General features: G+C 40.6%; 2 protein-coding genes across 13 annotated transcripts in view; one reads left to right on the top strand and one right to left on the bottom strand.

The window, feature by feature from the left end:
• The window catches only part of P2RY14 (purinergic receptor P2Y14), a 65,646-nt gene extending 54,176 nt beyond the window's left edge, over window positions 1-11,470 (bottom strand). For 3 of the 4 annotated variants that reach the window (XM_061418794.1, XM_061418804.1, XM_061418812.1), the window contains exon 1: window positions 11,089-11,469. The gene's annotated coding sequence lies outside the window, so the exon portion shown is untranslated. Of the gene's footprint in view, window positions 1-11,088 lie in introns of all 4 variants that reach the window. The other variant, XM_061418854.1, reaches the window with a different exon arrangement.
• The window catches only part of MED12L (mediator complex subunit 12L), a 363,490-nt gene that overhangs the window by 191,220 nt on the left and 157,896 nt on the right, over window positions 1-14,374 (top strand). The gene's annotated exons all lie outside the window — the stretch shown is intronic.

The following is a 14,374-nucleotide window of genomic DNA, read 5'->3' as shown; positions in this document are numbered from 1 at the left end:
AAGCCCATTCTAGACTGTATTTTTTGCATATTAGAGTTTCTTACATTCTTTACATGAAAAGTTTATTTTGACTATTATTGGAACCGTTAAGTGTTTCAGGGAATATTAATATATGACTTAAGACAATGTCTCTTACTGGGAGTTTGTGTGTGTATGTGCTACCTTTATTCTTTTTGACCTTCGGCTGTAGAAAGGATTGTACACTTAGGAAGGCATAATAAATAATGGAGTGCTATTAAGGAAATAATGGTAATTGAACTGCTTGATGAGAAAAGGAATTTAAATATGAAACTTAACCAAATTCAAGTATTTAGACACAAACCCTTCTTTTCTCTTTAAAAAAAGAAAGATGGCACTTTTCTCTTCTTTTCAACCTAAATTGTAAGTAACTACTGTTGATTATTTCGAAGAGCTGTTAGCTTGTGAAGCTGAACAATCATTAAAAATAGAAAACTTGCAAGCTACGAATGAGTGCCTAAGTTTTTGTTTAGATGTAGTTTTCCTATGGCATTTCCTCAGATGTAGTGTGGAAACTTAAGCTAAAGCAGAGTAATAAGAAATGAGCCTTGCTAAACAAAGAGTGTATTTTGGTTCACAACTATTCAGGAAGCTGTTAAGATTCCCTGTTAAGATTCAGAGAAGGCAATGGCACCCCACTCCAGTACTCTTGCTTGGAAAATCCCATGGACGGAGGAGCCTGTTAGGCTGCAATCCATGGGGTCCCTAAGAGTCGGACATGACTGAGCGACTTCCCTTTCACTTTTCACTTTCATGCATTGGAGAAGGAAATGGCAACCCACTCCAGTGTTCTTGCCTGGAGAATCCCAGGGACGGGGAGCCTGGTGGGCTGCCGTCTATGGGGTCGCACAGAGTCGGACACGACTGAAGTGACTTAGCATAGCATAAGATTCCCAGGTGGTGCTAATGGTAAAGAATCTGCCTGCCAGTGAAGGAGACACGAGAGACATGGGTTCAGTCCCTGGGTTGGGAGGATCCCCTGGAGGAGGAAAATGGCAACCTAGATCAACTGCATTACTAAGTACTTATGAAATGCTCTGTGATCCTAGTTACTTTATTAATTTCCCCAAGCTCCAATTACATGGTAAAGAATACTTTTACTATTCTCAATTCTTCATTTTCTTAGTAAAACCTCAAATAGACTTTATGTGAATAGCAGGAACACTTGTCTTTATTTTTTGAGTTGATGGGTTTTCGAGGTAAAGTATTAGTAAAACATTTTAAAAAGTCATCTAAATCCTACAAAACAATGAGAATGTTTAAGGCTGTAGAAAATATGTCCCCTAAGAGTAATTTTTTTTTTAACATTTATTACTCACTGTAGAGTCAGTTTTCAATAGAACTGCTGGTGAATCATTGAGTGTTTTTCTGGAACCTAACTCATTAAAGAGAATTCAGTCTACACTAATGACATGGTAATTGTTGTGATGTGTGTACCAAGAAGAAAAAATGTTGTGAGCACAGTGTTCGCCTTTTTTTTTTTTTTCCCCCTGTTCTGGGTTAAACGGTTAACTTGTGTAGAAATACAAACTGTGGATGATCCCTGTCCTAGTCAAAAGCTATCATAAGACAGGGCCATAGCAACAGTTCTGAACAGATGTTTCCAGTTTGCTCCTTTGGGCTGCAACCATGACTTTGTTCCTGTCAGTAGGTTTTCCATCCACAGTGTCCCTGAGGCTGAGCAAATGCCCCTCCAACAGGCTTTCAAAATACATTTCTCTTAACCTGTGGGGCGTTTATAAGTGAATCACCAGTGCTTATAGAGCACTTGTTCTCTGCAAAGATCTATTACCAGAAAAAGGGGAGAAGTTGAAGAAGCAATTCAGGATAGATCGTACACCTCGATATAAAACAAGCCATAAAGCTTCCAGAGGAAAACAGAATATGTTCCCAATGTTGGATATGTGAGGATTTCTTAGGATATAAAAAAGCACTAAACCATAAAATAAAACATTAATAAATGAGACTCTATAAAAATTTAAATCTTTCATTTTTTTAGGTAGCACTAAGAAAATGAAAGGCGAGCCATGATTGAGAGGGAATAGTCACAATTTGTATCTCTGTTAAAGGACTCAGACTACTTAAAGAACTCTTATAAGTCTCTAATAAAAAAGACAACTGTAAAAAAAAAAAAAAAAAAATACCCAAACAACTGAAATGAACAAATCACAAAGATGTGAGACCCAGGAACACAGAAAAAGATGCTCAGCTTCATTCATCAACAAGGAAATGCAAATTAAAATGATGAGATCCTACTTTATCCTCATTAGAATGGCAGAAAAATAAAATAAGTACAGAAAAGCTGAGAACACTACCTGTTGACAAGAAAATGGAACAGTAAATAGTTCATACATTTTTGGAGTGTAAGCTAGAAAATCTGATTGGGAAAACAGTGTGGTAACTTCTTATCAAGTTAAACATATAACTACTTATGAGCTGGTAATTTAACTCCTAGGTGTTCACCTAAGAGAAGTGAAAGCATATATCCACAAAAAAGACTACAATGTTCATAGAGAAAACTGAGACTGACCCAAATGTTCATCAGATTAAAATGAGTAAACAAATCATGATATACTTAGGGGCTATCACTTAGTTATCGAAAGAAATTCGTGTTGATACGTGTCAACAATATGAATATGTCTCAAAGCAATATGTTGAGCAAAGAAGTCAGAAAGGAGTATGAACTATGTGACTCTATTTAAATGCAGTTCTACTGCAGATAAAATTAAGCTCTAGGGACAGAAATCAGGAACGTGGGCACCTGTGACTGGAAAGGAGCACCGGGAACTTTTGTGATGGAAATATTGTGGTAATTAGGGTGGTGTTTACCTAGTGTCAAACCCATTGAATTTACATTTAAAATGTTTCCATTTTATTGTAGATAGTTTGTACCTGAGCCTAAATTCAGTGGGGAAGAAATCAAAGCTGTAAAACTTGTCTCTGGAGCAGTAAGGATATTGAGCAGACAGGATGCAGTTGTAAACTACATCTAAATGACACAGAATGTTAGAAGGCTAGCAGAGATACACAAAGGATGCATCATGTGACTGCAGAGGAAAAAGCAGATCAGATGAGAAAGGTTCTTTGGGCCATAGGTGGTTTGTGTTGTGTTTGAAGACAGAAATTAATATATGTTAGAGATTAGGATTGATGGGAAAATATTCCAAACAAGGTTAGGGTCTCAGGACAAAGGGTCAAGATAAAAAAAGACATGTTTTGAGGTCAATCAGCATATTAATTGAATCTGTTCACCTACTCAGTTTTTCATGTCCCCGCCCTCTGTTGGTGTATCACTTTCCTCTTTCAAGAAAGTGAAAGTCGCTTCAGTCATCATGTCCAACTCTTTGCAACCCCATGGACTGTAGCCTGCCAGGCTCCTCTGTCCATGGAATTCTCCAGACCAGAATACTGGAGTGGGTAGCCATTCCCTTCTCCACAGGATCTTCCCAACCCAGAGATCCAACCAGGTCTCCTGCATTGCAGGGGGATTCTTAACATCTGAGCCACCAAGGAAACCCTCTTTCAAGACTCGGCCTAATTCTGTCCCTTCCATCTGTTCGTCGTTCCAGCACATCATGTTCTTTACTATTTCTGCGCTCCTGTTTTAACTCCACATCATAGCACTTAACTTTTCACAGGTTACATTCTACACGTTGAGTGTGTATTTTCTCAGAATGTATTTTCTGGGGAAAGGCAGCTTTTCCTTTAGTGCCCTAAGTGAAAGGCAGAGTCTACAATCAACTGTTAGTTATGGATTTTGAATTCTGGTTTGATAGGTGTTCAGGAGAGGACATCTATTGGAATGTACAATAGATCTACTGCATTAAGAGTGCCATTAACACTATATTATATGTAGTGTTATGTGTACATATGCTGCATTATATGTACATGTGTAAGAGTGTTAATGGCTCTAATTTTTTGACCATCAACTATGTACCAGGCATTCTGATAACTATTACAATAGTTTTTCTTAGGTATTTTTATTCTGTTTATACAGAGGAGTAAACTTAGGAGGTATAGGTTAAATAACAAGCTGGAATTTGAATATATTTCTTTGGCTTCCACTGTTCTTGTAGTCATCAAATCACTGTATTTGTGTTGCTGACAAATAAGTTTATATTAGTGATGGCAGGAGAAAATATCGCTTGTACTCTTATGTCATGCCAGTCACTCTTTGGGCACTTTATACATATTAATTGATTTGACTCCCATGAGAAGTGAGGGAAATGGTTCGTATAGTCATTAAGTAACTCTATCAGGGTCATATCAGAGTAAGCAGTATGGAGTCAAGATTTGAACTAGTCCGATCCCAGAATACACACTCTTTGCTCTTTATTGTTATGCTCTACTGCTTGGCTTTGTGAACATAAGGACTGGCAGTCTTTCTTAGAGTAAGGCATGCACTTTTCCTTGGGTGGGGTAGGAATAGGAATAGATTTAGATAAAGACTGCTGAGGCAGAATGTTGTTTCCATGACATATTTAGTTAGTTCCTTAGATTAAGGTTCTCTTTATTGCCATTCATCCATAAAATGTTTGTGGAGAAACTTTACTGTGTCTTTTCCTTATTAGGTTAAGACGGATTCCATTCTATTGAGGGCTTAAGAGTCTAGGTCTGGTTTTTTTTTTTTTTTTTTAACTCTTGTGGCTTCTCAAGTATTTAAAAATTCTCATACTACTTGAACTAAACTAAGAAACTGGTCATAACTGGCAATACGCTACAGTTATTTATGAAGGAAAATTAATTACAGAACTCTCATCAACAGAAGCATATTCAAGAAAAAAATCTTGCTACAACACTAAAAAAAAGGGCAATAAAGATATATTATGTATTTTAAGTTAAAATAATGTATTTAAAGGAAATATTTATCCTTTTCTAAAAGTAATTAGGAGGTTTTCCAAGTGGCCTAGTAGTAAAGAATACTCCTGCCAAGCAGAAGTCAGGGATTTGATCTCTGGATTGGGAATATCCCCTGGAGAAGGGAATGGCAACCCAGTCCGACATTCTCCATGGGAAATCCCGTGGATAGAGCTCGGTGGGCTACAGTCCACAAGGTCACAAAAAGCAGACATGACTCAGCGACTAAACAGCAACAACAAACATACCTCCTACTTCGTCTAGTTTTCTGGTTAACCAGCCACCTGCTTCAGGGACCCTGGCGACAAGGACTGCTTGTGTTCAAACTCTTTATAAGACTTGGTGATAACAGAGGCAGCAAATCTTACATTTTAGGTTTTCTTTTCCTCTTAGAACATATCCTTTCCCTTCCTTTTTTCACTTCTATAAAGATTTGTGGAGATATTTATAGTAGGGAAAGAAGTAGTGAGATCCTTTGTGCAGAAACGTAACTGGCAGGTTCAGGGGCCAGGAAAGAGAGAATATGAAACAATACAGGGCAGCTTCTAGGATAGTTAAAAATATTTAGTATTGTTCTCAGTATTCCATTTTGTCATAGTGCATGCAAGGCTATCAGTCAGCTCCTACTAGAGTTAGGTGTAGGATGTGAATCAAGTCAGTCAATACTGATTGGCTTCTGAAGAGATTAGGGTCCCCTCCAAATCTCTACTAAGAAAATAAAAATGTAACCTGCTTTTGTGCTTATTAGTTAGTTGCTCAGTTGTGTCAGACTCTTGGTGACCCTTTGGACTGTGGCCTGCCAGGCTCCTCTGTCCATGGGGTTTTTCAGGCAAGAATACTGAAGTTGATTGCCATTTCCCCTCCAAAATGTAACCTAATAAGTTAAAATATGCCCAAAGATTGTTGTCATACTGAGTAAGTATCATTTCCCAAAGGAGAAAGATTGACCTTGGAAAGGTCTGTGTTTGTATATATTAGAACATAAGCTCCATGAGGTGAAGGCCTCTTACAAACAGAGTATCTCTAGTATATAGAATCTTGGCTGCCACACAGTAAGGAATCAGTATTTGTTGAATGATAATGACTGAAATAGCTCTGTTGCTGCTGCTGCTGCGAAGTCACTTCATTCGTGTCCAACTCTGTGCGACCCCATAGACGGCAGCCCACCAGGCTTCCCCATCCCTGGGATTCTCCAGGCAAGAACACTTGGAGTGGGTTGCCATTTCCTTCTCCAATGCATGAAAGTGAAAAGTGAAAGTGAAGTCGCTCAAGTTGTGTCCGACTCTTATCGATCCCATGGTCTGCAGCCCACCAGGCTCCTCTGTCCATGGGATTTTCCAGGCAAGAGTACTGGAGTGGGGTGACATTGCCTTCTCCAGAAATAGCTCTAGGATGAGAGAGGAATTTATCCTCTGTAGCAGATGGAAATATTCCTTAGATGAAGCTTCTTGGGAGCTCACTTAATAACCTTTGACCTTAGGGCTGGACTAGCTGGGAAGATCCTCCCTTGATAAAAGGATTAACACACTTCAGGCCAGCTTGGTGTAAGTCAGTCATGTGATAAAAATATGTGTGTGATCCTAGAAGATTGAGAATCAGATTCTTTTTCCTTGTGATCACACCAAAGTGTACAATCTCCTATGGGCCAAGTGTGAGATGCCAAATAGCTGATCTTCCTGTTTTCCTTTGAGAGCTTAGCTTCCACAGCAGATGTTACATAACTGAGTAGAAGCCACTGACCCCTTTCTGACTTTTATCTGAAAGATAAAGGGTCAGGACAGGGTATCCGAGGCCTTTGATGCTTTTAAGAAACAGCAGATGGAAGACTTCAGTGAAGAATAAAAAGCTAACAATTTAATTTAGGCTGAGTGGAGACAGAGATTTCAAAGGAATGGAAAATGGATAAGATCCAAAAGCATATGACCAATATTTCACTTTGCCTTTAAACGAACAGGTAGAATGAGAAGCTTTGTGGTGAACTTGGTTTTTCTGTGAATTAATATTGCCAAGTTACTACCGCAAAAATAAGACTAGCAGATTATCTACTAGCTTGTCACTTTTCTCTGTACTAGTCGGGAAAAGGAAACTCCCTATAGTAGAACCAGAAGATTTAGTAAAAAGGATTTTGAAGACTGGATAAAAGAGACTTGATACCACATGCTGGGAATTTAAGCCAGATTTTATATAGTTTGTTGGTGGATGCTTTTTTGGTGATGATAGGATACCTCTTCCGAAATAGCCATACTCCCTAGACTTTCATGAAGCATCTTTCAGCGTTCAGGGTGGCTGTTGGTTTAGTACCAGGACATAGCAGCAGTTGTGAAGCAAATTTGAAATCCCTAGTGGTAAACAGAGTCCAACCGATGAAACCCCTTTATGGCATCCAATCTGAAGTGCAAGGATGACCATATAGTTTATTGTCCAAACCAGGACACTTCTGAGGTGGGAAGAGGACACTATTTACAGTTATGTCAGAAAGTGAAAACTGGGGCTGTCCCCGGATTCAGTGACACTACCCAGTGGAATTAGAAATGGAACTTACAACAAGATCACCTGGAAGGCTATTAAAACACAGATTGCTGGACTCTACTCCCAAAGTTTTATATTCAAAATTGTGCCTGTCTGACAGGTTCATTGGTGGTGGTATTGCAGCTCATCTGGGGACTGCAGTTTCAGAACTACTGTTCTCCCTAGACAGGCTTGGCACTGTTGTGATGATGATGTAATTTTTAGTTAAAAGATACTCTCCTTAGTGTTAAATCCTTCTCAGCCTTCTACATGTGAGGATATCCATGAAGATGACAAAAAACAAAAAAAAACCAAAAAACCAAAAAACTTGTGTTGGCTTTGCTTTGACCTGTGTCTCTGTGGACTGGTCTATTCTTGATTTTCCAGAGACAACTCTCCTGGTACCAACCCAACTCTCAAAGAAATGTTGAAACCAAATGAAATAAATGTGACGTTGGTTTTTTACCATAGGGATTTCAGCTTAGGGAAGCCTCAGCACCTAAATTCCTTCCAGAGACATTTTATAGATTGAACATCCTCATGAGCAACAGTATTCCTGTACTCTTTCCTTTTGCATCCATAAAAGCAAGAATGGGGCAACAGCAGCTCTACTGGAGCCATCCGAGAAAACTCAGTCAGGGTTCCTGTTCTTGGTGCATCTGCTCAAAGTGGCATAGTCTGACCCAGAAAGATAGCTTCAACATGAGCCAGCAGTGTTGACCATCAGTACTCGAAAGTATTGCTTTCGTCATGTTGCACTAAAGTGAACTTCCTAGAATTGCATCATCCAGGACTCCTACCTTACTGCAGAAACAAAGCTAGCTCTTTGAACGTTGGAGGAAAAAAAAAAAAAAATACACACAAAACCCTCAGTGTTTTTCAATTCAGCAGTTGATTTTCAGAACCATCTTAGATCTAATGGAAATATTTTGACTCTGTTTGTTTCTCTTCCTTTTTAAATCAAGAATAATGGGAGGATAATATGGTGCTTTTTTTTTTTTTTTTAAATAGGGCTTCCCTGATGGCTCAGTTGGTAAAGAATCCTCCTGTAATGCAGGAGACCCCGGTTTGATTCCTGGGTCAGGAAGATCCGCTAGAGAAAGGATAGGCTACCCACTCCAATATTTCTGGCCTGGAGAATTCCATGGATTGTATAGTCCACGGGGTGGCAAAGAGTCAGACATGACTGAGTGACCTTAACTTTGCTTTTTAAGCATTGATTCAGCATTTTGCCCTCTTGCTTACTGACCTGGATTGAATGAGAAACGTGGGTAGGTTTATTAGTAAGGCAGATGTGAACATGAGAGTCACTGCAGATCAGTGGTTCTTAGAGTGTGGACCCCAGGTCAGCACCGTTACTGTCACCCAGGACTTTGTTAAAATGCAGGTTCTTAAGCCCCACCCTCAACTTACTGAAATGGAAACTTTGGGGTGTGGGGCCCAGGAACATGTGTTTCCACAAGCCTTCCGGGTAATTCTGATGTGTAACAGTGTTTCACAGGCACTGTTGTAAGTAATTTTTTGGAGGGGAGGATGCTGTGCCCTTAGTTCTCTGACTAGGGATTGAACCCGTGCCCCCTATAGTGGAAGCTAGGAGTTTTAACCACTAGACTGCCAGGGAAGTTTCTGTAAATGGTTTTATGTCATATCTATCTATTTTGGTCTACAAAGGTACTGAAATGTCTAAATTATGCTTTCCAATGGTCTGATACATAATCATGTACAATCTGCTTTGATTAAATGTCTTTATAAGAATATTGAAAGCAATGATGATGTTAACTAACATTTTTTGAACACTTTCTACATCACTATGTTGAAGACTTTACAAGTAATATCTGATTTTAATTCTGTGCTAATGCCATCACTGTTGTACAGATAGGGGAGTGAGACTCAGGAGCGTGGTAGACTGGCCTTTAGAGGGTAATTTCTTAGTATTTTGCTGCCTGGTGTACCCTTAGCTGGTTTAATGTGCGTCTCCACTCCACGTTCACCGCCCCCTGTCACCCCCCGTTCTCCCGATTTTAAGAGACTTTTTCTACTCCTCTCTCTTTCACCCTGTTGTATCCTATTTAAATATGTCAGGGATGATTATAACTTATTCTTTAGAATAATTTTTCTCTCCAGTATATGTGTGTAGCATTAAATTGAACATTCTTCTCTCTGGGGAATTAGAAATGCCATCCTACAAGTGCATGACTGAGGATGAAAGTAGTTGAAGAGGTTGAAGGTCGCGCTTCAATGCCGAGGATTGTGACTGGTGGGGCAGGGTGGCAGGGCCAGGAGGAGTGTCGCAGTGGAAGGCTGGGCTGACTGGAAACCTGTAGGGGTCAGACTCCTGCCCTGAATGGAATGCAAGTCCCTTCCTTGTGCCCAGGGGCTCAGGCTCACTGCGAGATCAGCTGGGTGATCTCTCTTGGGTGGTTACCTCCTGTCTGCCTGCCTCCTCAAGTGTGAAACGGGCACTTTTTGCATCTCAGCAAACAGGAGTTCTTTCCCCATGCCCTGCCCGCTCTCCCTTCCTGGGTCTTCATGCTCTGAGGATCTTGGTGACCCCTCCTTTCTTTCTTACTCAGCTGTAACAGGCATGAGTGTTATAAAATGGCAATGCAGTTGGTGTGCATGTTAGCAGTGTGTGATTGTGTATATGTGTGCATCCTTCTAAGTGTATATTTATAGATTTTATTGAAGTATGAAACTTACTTATGTTTACAAATCATAAAATATTATTTTGATATTTTAGAGTGAATACATTGTTTTATTTATTTTTAACTTACCTAGATTTTTCTGGTGCCAAAGCTGTTTTCAAGTCTATATATTTTAAGATGAATGTACAAACTATATATATGTATTTTTTTTCCTTTCTGTTTTACCAGTGTGATCTTTGGCTCATTTTTCTCTTGTTTGAAAAAAAAAAAAATGTTTCTGGCATGAGATTGGTTGACTCTGCTGACAATGTGGATATATAATAATTCCCCTGTGTGTAATTTAAATTTATAATGTTTAAAGTTTTTAAAAATAATTTAGCTGGTTAGTCCTAGACCATTATAAGTAACAGATGAACTTAAAGTTTTGCTATGCATAGGCTGCTGCTGCTGCTGCTGCATCGCTTCACTTGTGTCCGACTCTGTGCAACCCCATAGACTAGATGTTTATAATTCACTTTAAAGGTAAATACATACCTTACTGGGTATTAATAGGGTTACTTATCCCAATAACAAAGATAAAAGCTTTTATGTATATAAATATATGTACAAATAGATACTGACTGTATACCTATGCATATATGAATTTGTAAGTGAAAACATATTCACACTGACTTATAAGTATTACTGTCATAATTGAGTTTGCAGTTTTTAGAGGCAATTTGATATATATCTACAGGCTTTTGAAATGTTTGTCCTGGGTGAATACCTTTGAAGCATTTTCTCTAATAGCTTCTCATCACAGATGTAATTTGACAGCCACAGTCAGAAATCCTGAATAATCATCAGTGGTAAAATTTCAGATTTGGATCCTCAGACCAGTGTGAGCAAATACGTTACTGTATCAACCAGTTATAGTTCTCAAACCCACAGTAACTTACTGAGGGTGGAGAGAGTCTGTGTTACTCAGCATTATTACTGCCAAGCCCAGAAATCTCCTTTTCCATTCTCATGCCCCTTTCACACACACTGAAGTTATTTCATGGAAAGGCTGTTTCCTTACCTGTTTGTAGTTTTTCACCTGTGAGTCACGCAACAACCATTTCAGAATGTCTCAGTGGACGCTCCAAGTTGAGACTGTTAGACACAGAGTTCTTGCTTGTCTTCAGGAACAGATGAAAACCAGGAACTTGATAGAAACCACGAGATAGTAGGTTGACTGTCACTCTGCTGAACTGGTTGGTCAGAACTCACTCAAGGTTGGGAAATGGAGACCAGGAGGAAGAGAGAGGTGTTTGGATCTCCGTGGTGTTGGGCCAGCCTCCACATTAGTTCCTTTCTTTCAGTGATCCAAAAAAAAGGCATAGTGCCTTTTTTTTTCCTTCTTGAAATTTTCTACTACTTTTTCCCAGCCCCCCAGCATTGCCACGTCATCTGGCAAATGAATAGCCAGGTGACAACCTAAGTGCTTTCTGTTTTTATACTTTGCTATTGCCAAATTCAACATGTGGTAAGAGGTGGAGGGCTGCTCGTGGTGCTGACCACTGGGGTAGAGGCCAGGCTCTGTTTGCCGCACCCTCCTTACAGGAAACTTGTGGGAGAGGAAGAACTTCTCTCTGCCCTTCGGGGCTCCTCTGGCTGGTCCAAGAATTAAACTGACGTGAGATTGATTAACAGGAGAAAAACAAAAATTTAAAAACATGTATATGTGGGAGAGACCAGGAAGACTGAGTAACTTACCAAAATGGCAGAAGTCACCACCTCACATACCATCTTCAGCTAAAGACAAAAGATGTTAGGGGTAGTGGTTTGGGAATTCACAGGAAGATGAAAAAGAGCAAGTGTTTGCTGAACAAATGTTTGCTCTGCTGTGCAGAGACAATGGGACAGAGAGGCGTTTTAACAAACATTGCGCTGTGTCCCTCTGTGTCTGCGCAACTAGTTCCTTTTACGCTACGCGGATCTGTAGTGGTAGCGCCCTTCAGGGAAGAGATCCTCTATCTAAATTCTTTTAGACAGTTGGGGGAAGGTCAGAGGTTCCTGAGTCTTTGGGGCCTGGCTTATTTTCAGCTCAAAATAATTGACAGATCAAAGAGACACATTTGGGGTTGGCAAGTTTTGCTCCCCTTTCCTTCAGCAGCAGCCACAACAGTGTAAACAGCTGTTCAGAAACAGGTGGTGATTGGGGCTCCCCGGAAATGTGAAACTAGCATTTGAGTAAAGAAGCATTTTGGCATCCATGAACCCATCTGTTAGATAAGAGGTGCTGCTATTGTCAGTTGTGTTTTCCCCACGTTAATTTTTCCACATTTGAGCATTACTGACAAATAGATCACACGTAGGACTTCAGTAATCTCATCATGTGTTAATCTTTTGCTCAAAGTGTGATGCTAATATTACTGTTTTGAAAGCGAGAGGCAGGGCCCTCTTTGTATTTTTGGTTCCTTTCAGGCCTTATAACATCACTTGTAATGTCCCAAGGAGGGCTCCAGTGTCCTTCCCACTGAAAAACAGTGTGCAGTTAACAGGTAGAAGTACTCCGAACTTGGCTGTAAATCCCTCATCAAAGTGTGTGACTCGGAAACAGATAAGAAAGAAACTCTGCCCTGGAAGGCTCTTTTTAATTTTTATTTTATGTTGGAGTGTAGTTAATTAATGCTGTGTTAGTTTCAGGTGTACAGCAAAGTGATTCACTTATACCTATCCATGTATCTGTTCTTTTTCAAATGCTTTTCCCATTGAGGTTATTACAGAATATTGAGCAGATGGAAGACTGTTTATTAGGCTGCTGCATTGCAGGTGTGTTCACTCAGGTGCCCAGACTGTGGACTCATAGTTTAATGTGTCAAATTCAGTTGGACCTAAAAACGTAAGAAGCGTTTGCAGTTATAGTAGTCAGTAGTACTTATTTATAAGCTTATGATATGCCCCATGCTGCTTTAGATACTTTATATGTACTTACTATGTAGTAGGCAGTATTCCACGCCCTGGGGATGACATAGTGACTAAATCAGACCCAAGTCCCTTTCCTCATGAAGGGCATTACTTATTTTGAGTCTTATATACAGACTCAGTATTAACTATGGTGTGCTTAGTCGCTCAGTTCTGTCCAGCTCTTTGCAACCCCATGGACTGTAGCCTGCCAGGCTCCTCTGTCCATGGGGATTCTCCAGGCAAGAATACTGGAGTGGGTAGCTATTCCCTTCTCAATGGGATCTTCCTGACCCAGGAATTGAGCCTGGGTCTCTTGCGCTGCAGGCGGCAGTAGTCACTATTGAATCTTAATAATCTCCGCAGAGGCCCCGAGGGACCCAGAGCTGGTTTAGGAAAGCTTCTCACTTGACTGTGCTTGGGGGCACCCATTCCCCGTCCTTCCCCAGGGCCTATATAGAGTCCTCACTGCTTCTTTGACCACTGGGGCTAAGAGCACCCGTGTGCCTGCAGAGGCTTGCTGGCTTCAGCTGTGGGCAGATCTGGTAGGCAAATACAAGGAAGTACAAATGGATATAAGGATGATTACCAGGGCTGTGGCAGAGTCCTTCAGATGTAAACATTCTGCTGATTAAATGGACGATTAGGCATTAACAGTCTCTTAACTGTGGCTCTCAAGGCTTCCTTGGTTTATTGCACGAGGTTCTGTTTGTTCTGACAACCTCAGAAACACCCACTAATTGTCCCCTTGTGCTCTTATGCTTCTTGCCTTGTCCACGGGGCGCTCCACATTTGTATGGAGCATGACTATGATGGAAATGATCATTACATTAAAATTTACTTGATCTGCCCATTTTCTTCTTAATACCAGGAGTTGCAAAGCCCAAGGCCAAAGGGATAGCCCTATGGGTGGTCCCCTGATAGCAGGTAGTCCAGACAAGTGTGAGACCCTTGGGGATCCAGCAATTGTGAAGTGTAGCGCTCATGGCCCACCCAAGTGGGCAGCTGCTTCTCAACTAGACCTTGTCAGCATCCCTCATTGCCTCCTCTGTGGATAGGTCAGTGTTGTCAGAGCCTCGAATGGTGATTGTATGTGTCATTTTAAACACCTGTTGTGTTTATGTGTTTTAACTCAAGGAGCTCTCACAACAGCTCTATGAGCTGGGTTGGTTCCACCTCTTTCTTAGACGCAAAACCAAGGCACAGAGATTCCACAGAGCCTCTCCTGGAGCCCGTGCTCTTCTTCCGAGATCAGACGAGATCGGGCGCCTTCAGGCTGATAGGGCCGGAGCCTGCTCTTCTTAACTGCACTATTATGTCTACATGTTGTCATCTAAGTCAGATGCTTCTGTAGGCCTGATGTCTTGTGGGCTGAAACAGACCCTGACTGTGCCTGGCTTGTGGAAGGCTGGTTTGTG

The sequence above is a fragment of the Bos javanicus genome, chromosome 1 (genome assembly GCF_032452875.1).
Source record: "Bos javanicus breed banteng chromosome 1, ARS-OSU_banteng_1.0, whole genome shotgun sequence".
NCBI classification, from domain to species: Eukaryota; Metazoa; Chordata; class Mammalia; order Artiodactyla; family Bovidae; genus Bos; species Bos javanicus.
Note: the sequence above shows the minus strand (reverse complement) of the source record. Positions and strands in the feature narration are given on the sequence as shown.